The sequence below is a fragment of the Halictus rubicundus genome, chromosome 14 (assembly GCF_050948215.1).
Source record: "Halictus rubicundus isolate RS-2024b chromosome 14, iyHalRubi1_principal, whole genome shotgun sequence".
Taxonomy (NCBI): Eukaryota; Metazoa; Arthropoda; class Insecta; order Hymenoptera; family Halictidae; genus Halictus; species Halictus rubicundus.
This window is the reverse complement of record NC_135162.1, coordinates 7,102,341-7,116,118: the sequence shown is the minus strand read 5'-3', so window position 1 is coordinate 7,116,118 and position 13,778 is coordinate 7,102,341. Positions and strand designations below refer to the sequence as shown.

At 36.9% G+C, this 13,778-nt stretch overlaps 1 protein-coding gene and 2 non-coding genes across 3 annotated transcripts in view; 2 read left to right on the top strand and 1 right to left on the bottom strand.

Moving 5' to 3' along the window:
* The window catches only part of Sesn (Sestrin), a 193,984-nt gene that overhangs the window by 112,288 nt on the left and 67,918 nt on the right, over positions 1-13,778 (top strand). The window lies entirely within an intron of this gene.
* Trnak-cuu (transfer RNA lysine (anticodon CUU)) lies at positions 2,477-2,549 on the bottom strand. The gene has a single exon. It is a non-coding gene; the product is annotated as a tRNA-Lys (tRNA).
* Positions 8,838-8,910, top strand: Trnak-uuu (transfer RNA lysine (anticodon UUU)). The gene has a single exon. It is a non-coding gene; the product is annotated as a tRNA-Lys (tRNA).

Genomic DNA, 13,778 nt, shown 5'->3' with positions numbered 1-13,778 from the left:
AATATGAATCAAGTATATACATATATATATGTATATGTATATCTAAGATGTTAGCACGATATCGTCCACGTTAATGCTGCTGTCTACAGGGATCCGTCAATAATCGGGGAATGTGTCAATGACTCTGGCAATTTTCGATGATACAAAACACTGAAAAAAATTGAGCACCTTGCTAATCACTACAATATTTGTACAGTCTCGCTCAAAAATTTGCACACGTCAATATTCTGCAATATTGAGTAAAACAAACAAATTGCGAATGGGCACGAAGGTGTTGGACACTTTATAAATGAACATTCATTTGTACTAGCTAGTTGTACATTTCCTTTTCAGGTTCTAAAGTTCACTTTTCATTCCATTATCGCTTTCTGCTAAAATACAAGTAATAAATCTATTGATATATACGTCCAACTAATAAAACCAGATAAATATACACGATATACAGCAAACTATTATATTAGTATATCAGTATCTTAGTATATTAGTACATTTGCATATTAGCATATCAGCATATCAGCATATTAATATTTTGGGATATTAGCATATTAACATATTAATATATTAGCATAATAGTATATTAGCATATTAGCATATTAGCATATTAGCATATTAATATATTAGCATAATAGCATATTAGCATATTAGTATCTTAGTATATTAACATATTAACATATAGCTAGTATATAAGTGGAAAATATGGAATGAATTTTTTTGGTTTTATGCTTTTTCATCGAAAAAATCGACTTTGAAGATCCGTCAGATTTGCGGGCCTAGCATTTGTAAGAAGTAGAATCAGTAGGTCATGATCAGACACGTGAGACGATTGCTATTCGATAGCCCTCGTGTTCGCCGAATTTTCAAACTCGATTTTCTCGGACACGAGTCGTCAAATAAAAAAAGTTCGTTCTATATTTTCGACTTTATTTTCTCACGTAAAATCACCCCATCCACTGTTAAATTCTCAAGCATATTGGCAGTGTCAAAAAACTATACCTAGACCCTTACACCGCAGCGCTGCTCAGCGCCGCGTCACGCTTGTTGTTTGTTCTTAAATGTTGTACGACCACTTCGTACACCGACTCCATATAAAACAATCATACAAACGTATAAAATGAAAAATTTCGATTTTGAAAATTGCTCAACTCTCGCATCAGACAATCAAGAATGTCCATTGCGAAAGCACACAGGACCTACCGAGTACAATTTAACTGAAAAATATTCACCGCCGAATTTCAAAATGGCGTCCCGACTTCCCACCGCCGGCATTCCCGATTCAATTACCCATTCAGGTATCATGAATAATCACGGTCCGGTGGTTCGCCTGTACAGTTATAGCGGCGAATTAGAAGCGTTGGTGTCCAGTGATCTGTCATTAGCATCGCGCTCGCCGGAAGGAACCACGGGCTATTAATTACGCATTGTCTCGTTCGTCCTGTAAACCGATCTACTTTCGCTCGCATGGAGAGACGAAAGTTACTTTGCTGCTCTGCTTCGCTCTGCTCCGCTCTGCTCCGCTCTGCTCCGCTCCGCTCCGCTCTGCTCGCGCATAAACCGGCGCGGCGGCCGGCACACTATACTATATCGTTCGATAAACACTTTATTTCGGGTCGTGTCGAAACGTTGCGGTGGTGTGCCGCATGCCGTGCACCGACTAAAAATATACTACTCGGCCCTTACCCTCTCCTCCATGCCACTCTCACCGAAACTGCGATCGAAAATAACTTTCCGAAACACCTGGCACCCCGACGTTCTATTCTGCACCGTTCTACTCGACGTTTCTACACAAGGGGCGCACCTGTCCGGCCAAATTCCTCGGGCCTACCACAGGAACACTTTCCTTTGAACAGTTCGATTCACCTTTGTGCCGGGGACCCTCATTACTTTCGTACCCTGGGCGCCCCGATGGTCGGGACCTGCCCTGGGACCTAGATCCTAGGGGATCTTCAAGATCTTTCGCGATCTCGAGGAAGTTGTCATGGGAAAACGTTGGAAGCTTTGTACATTTTCTCCCCCTCTTCTGGCGATAATTTCTAACCGCCTGCAATGCCTTTGTTTTTACGAAACTATCACAATTTATGTACAGACAATTATTCCCGAGAAGAGCAAACGTGTTCGTGCACTTTTTGGATCCCACTGTATGGAGCGTGCACGTGTAAGTATAGCGTGTCTGAGCATGTGCGATTAACCCGTCGCCTGTCAGTCTATCGATTCCGATAAGATTACGGGCAGAAATGATTTCGATTATTTATACTTACACGCTACGGAGCGAGAGAGAGAGAGAGAGAGTGAACGATGAAATGACTCCGGGGGGAAAAATACCGGTGTTGCTCGTGCAAAAATGTGATATATCGCACTCTCCCGCGATGGTTTTTATCCGACATGTTTCCTTACCTCGAGCTTCTGTGTACGACATGTACGACACTGGATGGATACGCAGAGATTCTTAAATATTGACGCGGAGAAAAAAAATTGATATCGCCCAACGTGGGGCTCGAACCCACGACCCTGAGATTAAGAGTCTCATGCTCTACCGACTGAGCTAGCCGGGCCTGTGGAAACTCACAGAACGCGCCAATATTTTGCGAATCCTGCGGGACGATGATTCAAGTACCGAACATCAATGTTGTACACTAGTATTGTCATCAATGACAATAGAACATGGACTACAATATTATTTCTCTGATTTTATTTTAACGGCGTTTCATGGTAGCCACGATTTCATTTCACGTCAATTTCCTTTTTACACGTTTGTGCATTCTTTTTGCAAGAAGTAGGTTCTACTTATAGTATAGTGGATCCAACTTTTGCCAAGATATCCGTGACACTTTACCGATTAAAACGAGCCCAAGCACGACACAATTCGAACTATATTTGCTCGTTTAATCCGCGATTTAGTGGAACCTCGATTATCCGAACTGTCGATATGTTTGATCTTTGAACTGTTATAACTTTGTAATAAAAGGTCGTAGAATGATCGTACTGGTCTCGTTTTAAAGCTTGAAGTCTCTACTTGCAGATGACTGTAGCCATTTTTCCTAAACAATTTCTCCTTCATAGTAAAAATCAAGAGTATACGTCGTAGTAAAATATTCAAGCCTAAAATTTGTGCAAATTCAGATGACTCTGTAGACCACGAAGAATTTTTTTAAAGATTGAAACCACCACGGATTTGAAGATTGAATCTTCCTCTTTACAACAATCCCAGAAAATTTCATTTACAATTTTTTTTAATCGACTTATCGAGCTTTGAATTTGAGGTGATGGAGTAGCTTAAACTAAGCAGGACCTTAGAGACAAACTACCCCAGTATATTTATAATATAGATTCTATTGAATACAACTGATTGTAAATGGGATTATTTTATTTAACGTGCCTATTCTTTTGTTACAGGTAAGCCAACAATTCCAAAAACCAGCCATAACCGATGCTTTTTGTCGTAAGTAATTATTCGTGAAATTGCACTGAGTTTTTCATTTGCTATATCCCGCAACATTACTTTTGACAACAATGAAGTCCGAGTGAAAATGAAGTTAGAGTTAAAACGAGTCCAAGTTTATTGCAATAGTATTTTTCCTAACGAAGTTATGACAATTTTAATATGGGCGGACTTCAGGTACTTACTTCAGGTTTTACAGTACAACTGAATTTCTCATGACCGAACCTGAAGGCTGTAGGACTCGGAAGATCCTGTTCAAAGGGTCTGTCGGAAATTTAGTTCTCTCAAGACAGCGTTTCAGATGAATATTGTACGCTCTGTTTACTTTGTCAGTGATTCATTATTCGATTCACATACCAACCGAAAAAGGGCCTCGCAAGGGGATTCATTTTTCGTCTTATGGTAACCCCGACAGTGTTCCCTGTCTCTTTAATAAATAATGCGCCTTTGTAGGCGCTAATCCTATCAGTTGCTCGATCCCTTGCTCCGCGGGCTTAGCTTAGATCAGACATCGGATAATACCGAGGCCATCAACACTGGTTATAGAATACATCAATAGGAGACTCAGTCCCTTGCCGTTACAAAAGGATTCATTTCTCATGTAACATTTAACAGATTCGGCGCGAAGACCTTATAAAGCTGCTAACTAGAAAGGGTGAATCGTTCCTTGCATCTTCCTCTCAATCTGAACCTCCGATCTTCTGAGATTTGACACGTTTAGGGTCGTACGTAGGTAACACTATTTTCCAGCCCTATTTTTCAATTAATTTTTACTGTAACGTGAAAAGAATTCATTTCATTAAGCTCGGAGAATGAAAGAGGTTAACAAAGCGTTAACAAAAGTTGATTGTTGTTGGCAAATTTTACCAACACGTTCGCGACGCTTCTCCGAGTAAAATGAGTCCAAACACGATACTGTTCGGATCACAGTTACTCGTTTAATCCACGGTAGAGTGGAACCTCGATTATCCGAACTGAGAAGTAGAACGTTACGTCATTTCGTAGACCTGGTTTGGGAATTTTTGTAAAGAAATTTGACAACTCTTTTGCATTGAGGTTTTGCATTCATATTTCTACGCATTTGAACTATACACTAGAATTTGTTGAAGTCAAAATACTTGAAATTTTGGGAGTTATAGTTCCTCGAAGTTTACCTACTCTAGTGTAGGCTTCGAACATATTTTTGTCATTCGGTGTGAGGACAGCATTAACCGCCTATATTTGCAATTCGCCGGTGCTGGCGTGTTTCCAAGGGATGCGAGCTAGCACGATGAGATTTTTAGAAACAGCCTGCTTCCCCTTCCTCATCCCAGCTCTTTCTCTGTCTTTTGTGAGAGCCTGTGCATGGGTCGATGCACGATCATCGGGCTTTCTGGGTTAATCACCGAGCTTTTCGACGTACGCATAGAATCGTGTTCTACGTTCACGTTCTCCCGCGTCGACGCTTCTCGATTCTATCTCGATAAACGCTTCGTCTGTTCTTTGCTCCCATTTTCTCGAAATGACTCTGATCGACCCGTATGGATCGTTCCAAAAACCAGAATCATTTAGAAGGTATTCCAATTTTAGAATATGCTCACACCATGCGTTGATGATTTTCAGTTAAATATGAACCGGACTTCTTTAATTTTCTATTTTAGCGTAATTTTTCGAAAATACTAACGAGTTACATTTCTCAAAGATAATGTCACCAGCATGTTCGTCGCATTTTTCTGATTAAAATAAGTCCAAGCATGACATAATTCAGAGCTTGGCAACCGACATTACTGAAACACTCATGCATCATTTGCGATTTTTACTATGGAGGAGAAATGTTTTAGGAAAAACTGCTGTAGCTATCTGAAAGTAGAGATTTCAAGCTTTAAAATGAGACTAGTATGACCGTTCTACGATCTTTTATTGCAGAGTTACAGCAGTTTGAAAATCGAAGGTATCATCAGTTCGGATAATCGAGGTTCTAGATTATCGTGGATTATACGAGCAAATATGATCCAAACTATGTCGTGTTTGGGCTCGTTTTAATCAGGAAAGTGTCCCGAACATCACACTTGCGAAAAATACTACCGTCAACGTGTTTTCAGTCAAGTTTCGTTGCATTTTAGCAATAAAGTGAACGAACGCAGGTTCGCTCTATACGATGCATATATGCCTGGTTTGCTCTCGATTGTAAGTACAGAAACAGGGAGTGAAAGCTCACGACAAAGATTCTCCGCGTTCGTGCGTGACTTCTAATATTGAGAACTTGACACATCGGGAAGTTAGTGGCTCGCTGCCAAGAATCTTTGCTTCGGGGAAGCTCCCCACGCTCGTTCGCTGGACGACGACCCTGAATCACTCGTATCGTAATGCTCCATCCACAACGATACCACTCGCCTTCGATCTCGATTTCTGTTTGGGCTTGGATGGGTTGGAAAATCGATCTGGAAACTGTCATAGTAAACTGTAACTTACTACCAAACCGCAAAAAGCCTACGCGGCGGTAGATCACCTTGACTGTCTAAAAATTTGCTGTCTTCGGGAATTTTTTTTAGCCTAATTAATAACTGGAAAATTCCGCTCTTTTACGGTGACATTAACACAACTCTTAATATTACTCTAAATTTTTGTCAGACGAAAATATTAAAAAATGGTCAAGTTATTCGCTATTTTTGTAACCTAATCCAGACCACCTTGACTATCTAAAAATTTGCTGTCTTCGGCAATTTTTTTTAGCCTAATTAATAACTGGAAAATTCCGCTCTTTTACGGTGACATTAACACAACTCCTAACATTACTTTAAATTTTTTTTCAGAAGAAAATATTAAAAAATGGTCAAATTATTCGCTATTTTTGTAACCTAATCCAGATCACCTTGACTGCCTTGAAATGTGTTGTTTCCGGAAATTTTGTTGGGATAATTGATGAATGAAAAAACTGTTTTTTCTACGGCGATATTAGCATAACTCTAATTTTATTCTCAAATTTTTCAGAGCCAATTATTAAAAAAATGAACATTTTTTTAATTCTCAATCTAGAACGTTTTATCTAAAATGTACCGCAGCCAAATGTCAATAGTTATTTCATTAGCGATAGAATTATATTAATTCTAGTTATCAAAGTTTTTCAATGCTGTTTACATAATAAACTCATCGCTTTGTCGTTAAAGCGTAGATAAAAGAGTAGCACAACATCCTAACGAGCACAACATTAAGTCTTTTTGACTTTTATAGCCTATTTGTCACAACTTCTAAAGGCTTCAGACTAAAATCACAATTTTTTCCTTCATTATGGAGACATACTGATATTATCCTTGCACTTTGACCCCTGGGTAGCATTGAAATTCTGCTGCTCCTACGAAACTGTATCAAAATTGCAACTAGATTAATGAAACGTGGCAACTTGTATCTAAAATTTATAAAATTCGACTACAGAAATTTTTATCTCCCGATAAAATCGATCGATCTTCTGTATTAAAATTTTTCATAATTTTCATCCAAATATACTTCCGAAGAAATAAATTCATTCCATAATAAATTTTTCAAAATTTTTATAATATCAATAATTGCAAGTTAAAAAATTTGGGACCCGTGATTTTTACGAGACCTGTAGTTCTAGCGTTCACATTTTGATATTGACAAATACCCACGGGTTAAATGACAATTTCATTAAGCTGAAGGAAGCAGATAATGACGCAAAACTTGTAATCTTTACAACAGCCAAATGTTTTCGGTGAACCGAGCAAATTTTCCGTCATCGACCTACGATTAGAGCGTCCTGATATACGTCACGGAAAAAATATGGGCTCATCATTCGTGGAACACTGTCTCCAAACAGTGAAAGTGAAAGGAGATTACACATTTAATTAACCGACGATAATTTGTGGGTCGAGCGAGGCTAATTCTTGACAACACGAGGAGTCCCACGTCAAGACCGCACATATCGCAACTTTCCTCGCCTTGGATTTTCCATTTTTCCTATTTTGCTATTAGTTATTTTTTTATGAAACATTTAGCAACATATGCTTGAAAGTTTTCTGGTTAAAATGAGCCCAAGCATGACACAATTCGGAGCATATTTTGTTGATTAATCCACGGGAACCTCGATTATCCGAACGGGTGATATCTTTGATTTTCAAACTCTTATAACTTTGCAATAAAAGATCACAGAATGATCGTACTAGTCTCATTTTAAAGCTTGCAGTCTCTACTTTCAGATGACTGTAGCAGTTTTTCCTAAATAATTTCTCCTTCGTAGTAAAAATCAAAAGTATACGTCGTAGTAAAAAATTCAAGTCTAAAATATGTGCAAATTCAAATGACTCCGCAGGCCTTAAAAAATTTTGTTGAGGATTGAAACTACCACGGATTTGAAAATTGAAGTCTCCTTTTTCTAAAGAGCTTTTAAATCTTAATGTACGTGTTTTTAGTCACCGTTTTATTGGGCTTTGAATGAAAGCTGTAATTGTAATCGTTATAATCGCGCAAAGCTGAACAATAACTGTGATTAGAAAGAAACTGTTACAAAACAAATGCCTCGGATTACGAAATATGGAAAGACCACAATTGACTAGGAACTAGTTGACTTAAACTGTGTTATCAGCACGCCGCGCCACGGGCAACGATAATAATCGATCGCACGCGTATTAATATTTTACTACAACTCTATGACAGTTGCAGCTGCGTCTTCGATAGACAACCTTGGTTTTTATTATTCGAGTCGAACGATTGATGTATAAATTATCGTTCGGTTTATAATTATCTTGGGTTCGGTTGACATTAATTTTCTAATGACAATCCCGTGCGTGTTGTGTTACAGCTAGCTGAGTAATCCAAACAGAAGACATTGAATAATATTTCAGATCGACGGTGTCAAATGTGCTATTGTCATTGTGCCGTAATGAGCTAAAAATAATTTCGTTAATATTAATAATAATGACGTCGTAATTCAATGTTTCTGCAAGTACGAGGAATTGATAACATCTCGAGAAAATAACAACAAAATGATCGATATAATGAAACAGTGGTCGCTTTAAATAAATACATAGAAATAAAATGATGAGTAGTCATATATATTTATTAAATCGAAAATAATCGACTGTCCAACGCTGTCTGAAAATTGCGATAAAATTTTATCGTTTAGAATTTTGAAATTGAACTGTATGATATTGAATAATAGAATAATTAAACAATTGAATCGAATAATATTGAATAATTGAATTGTATAATATTGAATAGTAGAATAATATTCGTAACAGAGAAATCCAGGGTTGAACACCATCGATACAGATAATTAATAATGTGAAAAAAATACGTTTTTTTATAAAAATAGATCATTATTGTCACGTACAATGAGCAATTAAGCGAGTTGTACGATGTGATTTACGCACAGTCATGTACTGTCTGTAGTAATTTGGTGTTCAATGCCCGGATAGCTCAGTCGGTAGAGCATCAGACTTTTAATCTGAGGGTCCAGGGTTCGAGTCCCTGTTCGGGCGATTTCTTTTTTCTCTGAAATATATTTTTTTTATGCATTCTGTTTTGCACTGTTACACAGTCGACAATGATTTTTAATATTTTGGACAATATATGTATAGATATATATATAAAATTAATTTAATTTTTGCTTTGTTCGAAATTCGCACATGCAACACGGATGACGATGCATTCCTGTCTTATACATTCTGCTTTGTAATAAGTAGACATTGCACAATGATTCTTAATATTTTTAAATATATGTAAACATATATATATATATATATATATATATATATATATATATATATATATAAGTTTATTTTTTTTTTCTTTTGAGTTAAAAACTTGCACATACAACACAGACGTGCATTTCTTTTTTATATATTGTTTTCGGTAATATTATACAGTGCACGATGTTTTTTGATATTTTAAACAGCATGTATAGGTATATGAGAATTTATTTACTTTTTTCCGGCTGGAAACTTGTACATAGGGTACAGGTGATGGTAGACTGCTGACATAACCTCACTAAATGCCATAATACTTCAGAGCGTTTCTCGTGTATTTGCTACGGTAATACGGAATATAATTGCACACCACTTTCCACTCGGTCAGCGAACTTATAAACAATATGCCAGCTGCCCCGTATGCGAGTGCTGAAACTCTCCTGTAAGGAAAAGTAATCGTGCGGTCATGCGAGTTCGGGCCACTGTTGTGATATAATAAACATTTTTTTTTTTTGTCAAAATAGTGTACTGAATAAAAACATTCATTTTATTTAACACGGTCACACATCGATTTTAATGAAACCTATTGTAATTTATGACTATAATTATATAGAATTATACAGAATTTATTATTGGTAAGCTCGTGTGACAAAATGAATATTTACCAGACAACAGCTCTTTCTCGAATAGTTGGCCATTTCCCGTAATATGAAAATTTCTGTCCGTGTTTAGCATACATTATTATTTACGCATTTGACGTCAATAAATCCGTATATGCTGTTACCGTAGCTGCGAATGTGAAACAATTATAAATCGCGATTCATGCTTCCCTTGCGGAGTGTTCAGTAGGCAGGATTATTTAAACATGAATTTTCCCGCAATCTTTTCATTTTCAACTTTTAATTCCATTAAATAAATTACTTTGTGGATGCAAATAATTTCGTATTTAGTTCCAGTTGTATTTTTCAAGCACTCTTATAATCTAATCATAATTGTGTACGTTATTGTTCGACCAATAACAATTTATTTTCATTTTTAAGAAAAAAACTTTTTATTTCGTTTTTATTTTTTTTACTATTTTATTTCCCGAAATATTTGACATACTCTTGCATGGTTTAAGAACTTGAACGGTTCAGTCGAACTGTCCTTTTTTGTTCTACCTGAATCATAAAAAGTAAATGCGCACGACCATTTCGGTTCAGGTTTTATTTATTCGATCGAGAACCATTTTGGTCAATGATGGCGCACAGAAACCGTCGACGACTATACTATTATCGTGATACTTATTCAGAGTGTTTTCCACCGTTCGTGCCGCATTATTATCGAAAACACCCCACGAAGGTGACGCAATATTTCCACTCTCGCATGTAATCGTATCGATTTCGAGCTCCGTTTCGGTTTTCGATTTCCCACTGAAAAAACCACGTACAGTCGACAAAAATATCGTAGTAACATTCACGACTAGACCACGGATTTTATGCATTTACTACAAGAATGAATAGGTGCAATTTAAAACAATGAATATATTTTCACTACACTAAAATTATTAGTGAAAAATATAAATTGATTGTGCAAATTCATACACAAACTTTTTATTTTGCTTAATTGTTAATTAGTGAAAACCAAGCAAGTTGATTTTTCTTAAGAGTTTGCGAATGTTTATGCAAATTGTTAATTCCGTGGATAAATGTTCAAGCAAAATTCTATTTCCTTTCTCTTGAGGAAACATTATTGTCGGAAACTTTATTAGATTCTACTGAACTTTATACTATACTTTAAAAACTTTTATGAGCTATAAATGTTAAAAAGTCGGCCATCTAATCATCAAATTATGACAATTACCTCAGCACTGTTTGCTTATACAGCGGATTTGCAGAATCGATTATGTCGAACGTCGAATAAAAAACTGTTTTTCCATTTCATTTTTTATTTTGGACACAAAAAATCATGTTTTGCTGTCTTGCATCACTCTTTCGGCTTCATTTTGAATAATTTACAATATAAATCAAAATATATACTAATACATAAAATAGTACATATATTTTGTATATTTCTATTTCTACATATATTTTATATATTTCTATTTCTACATTTATTTTATATATCTCTATTTTTACATATATTTTATATATTTCTATTTCCACATGTATTTTATAAATTTTATATATTATTATTTTTGTATATATTTTATATATTTGTATTTTTACATATATTTTATAAACTTCTACATTTATTTTATATATTTTATATATTCCAATGATATATGTATTTTATATGCATCTTTTTACACAAAATCGTGGAGCAGTAGGCATATTCACGACCAATCAGAATACAACCACAAGCAGTGGTAATCTATAATAATTTATACCAAGCAGTTAAACAGAAATAAACAGGTGAACACCAGCACCCACCCGGGACCAGTAATTAATCGGATCAGAAAATTCGTTCCATTCAATCACGCCGCAGTTCAAATCAAATTTCCTGCTTGTCTCCGCGTGTTAGACAACTTTCGATCGATTTTAACACTGAAACAAGTTATGTACCCTGTCGAAAAAAATCCACGTGATAGCTTCGCCCGCAATCGCCGATCTCTGTCGACAGTTTCGAATCGGCGAAGCATAAACGAACGTTCCAGTCTCCGAACTTTTCATGTAACGAGCCGATACGCTCGGTGGGGAAAAATCGCGACACGATTGCGCAACGAGCGGACCAACGCGATTTTGCTAAAACACAAACGCACAGTTTTCCTTTTTTTCCGTATGTAGAACCCATCAAAAAATAATAATTCATCTAGAAGACGAAAAGCAGAATGAAGCGAGTCCACGCATGACATAATTAAAAGCTATAGGCAATCATTATCTAAACACTCATGCTCCATTCGCAATTTTTACTATGGAGAAATTGTTTAGGAAAAATTGCTATAGCTATCCGAAAGTAGAGATTTCAAGCTTTAAAATGAGACTAGTACGACCGTTCTACGATCTTTTATTGCAGAGTTATAGCAGTTTGAAAATCAAAGATATCATCAGTTCGGATAATCGAGGTTCTAGTTTATCGTGGATTAAACGAGCAAATGCGATCCAAACTGTGTCGTGTTTGGGCTCATTTCAGTCGGAAAAGTGTCCCCAACATTCCACCGACGAAAAATTTTATTGTCAACGTGTTTTCAGTCAAGGTTCGTTAAATTTTAGCAATAAAGGATTCGTTAGACGAGTACAAGAATTACAATTTTCGAGTGCAGGTGTAACATTTGCTTCACAAAATCTGTATCAATAAAATGCCATGCCTATTTTTATGTAAATAGAGAATTTCTGTAAATAATTGACAAATAAGTTTCATAAATAATTAACAAATAAGTTTCGTTCGATTTTCAAATCACATAAACATCTTGGATATTCTTCAGATAGTCGTGCTAGTTCCACAAACACAATGTTCCGGTGAAACAGACAAGAACAACACAAGTTTTAGGAGCTGTTGAAAATGACTATTACCGAACAATAAAACCGCAGACTATGAATAAGTATGGCGACACGTGGAGGATGACTGTACGCGTTTCGACGAATACATTAATTTTTTCTTCCACGAATTTCGTAATCGCACCCCCTACAATAGTCGCAGACCCCCGTATTTATTGTCCCAGGGCCAGTTATTTTTCCCATCTTTGTTTTTAACGACGCCGCTCGCTCGTAAACCCGTTCGCTTTGTATCGGGCACACATTTCCCGAGCTTTTTCCGGCACGTGCTCTCCAGAAAAATCATTTTGACCTCGTAAAACGGATGAGAATACACGCCTCCACGTGGCGTTACGTCAAATTAAGCCGCATTTTCAACTTTCTCCAAAAATCAACTGTTAGTCTTTGAAACCTCCATCGAAGTGTTTCTAGATATCTATTACAACGGTAAATAATCACATTAAAATATTAACTATGCCTGGATACCTCCAAGCGAAAAGTTTCTATTGTTCGTTTTTTTTCCAAATTTCTTGAGATCAAATTAATAATATGAATTTAATTCTCCTCAAAACTCCTGCGTGATTTCTGGCGGAAATATGCGTACATATATGCTGCAAAAAATTATGCAAAATTTAGCTACCTGTTAATTTTCAAATATTTTTTTTTAAATGTCAGCGATGACTTATAACGAATAAGTCTTATGATGGCACACTCTTCTATATTCCCGTAACTGTCGTCCGAAATAATTTTTCCTATCCACTATAATTTTCGAGTAACGGAATTTTGTCGAAAAAAAAACCGGCTTTCGAACGCACCGTGGGTCGCGTCTATTGTCTCCCGGTGGTGTCAGAGTAGTTTTCCATCATTCTCGAAGGGATTTCGCAGAGACTGCGATGAGCTCATCAGATCGTAGGTGCGATAGTTCTCTGATGCAATACACAGCAACATGGTACCAGCTGGAGCCCGTGTCCTTGGCAGAGAACCTGCGAGAATCGCTCGAGGACACGAATCTTGGAAGCGCTCGATTACGATCAATCAGAGCCGACAACCGGCCGGCTGTCATTATTGTCTCGGTCCCTTCGCTGACGAGATTATTGATTAGTCACCGGCCCCGGACACTACTTCTTCATTCCTCTCGTGACTCTGCGACGTGACGAGCTCGCTTTTTTCCGGTTTTTGCAGTCGTTCCCCTCCCCGCATTCTTTCCGT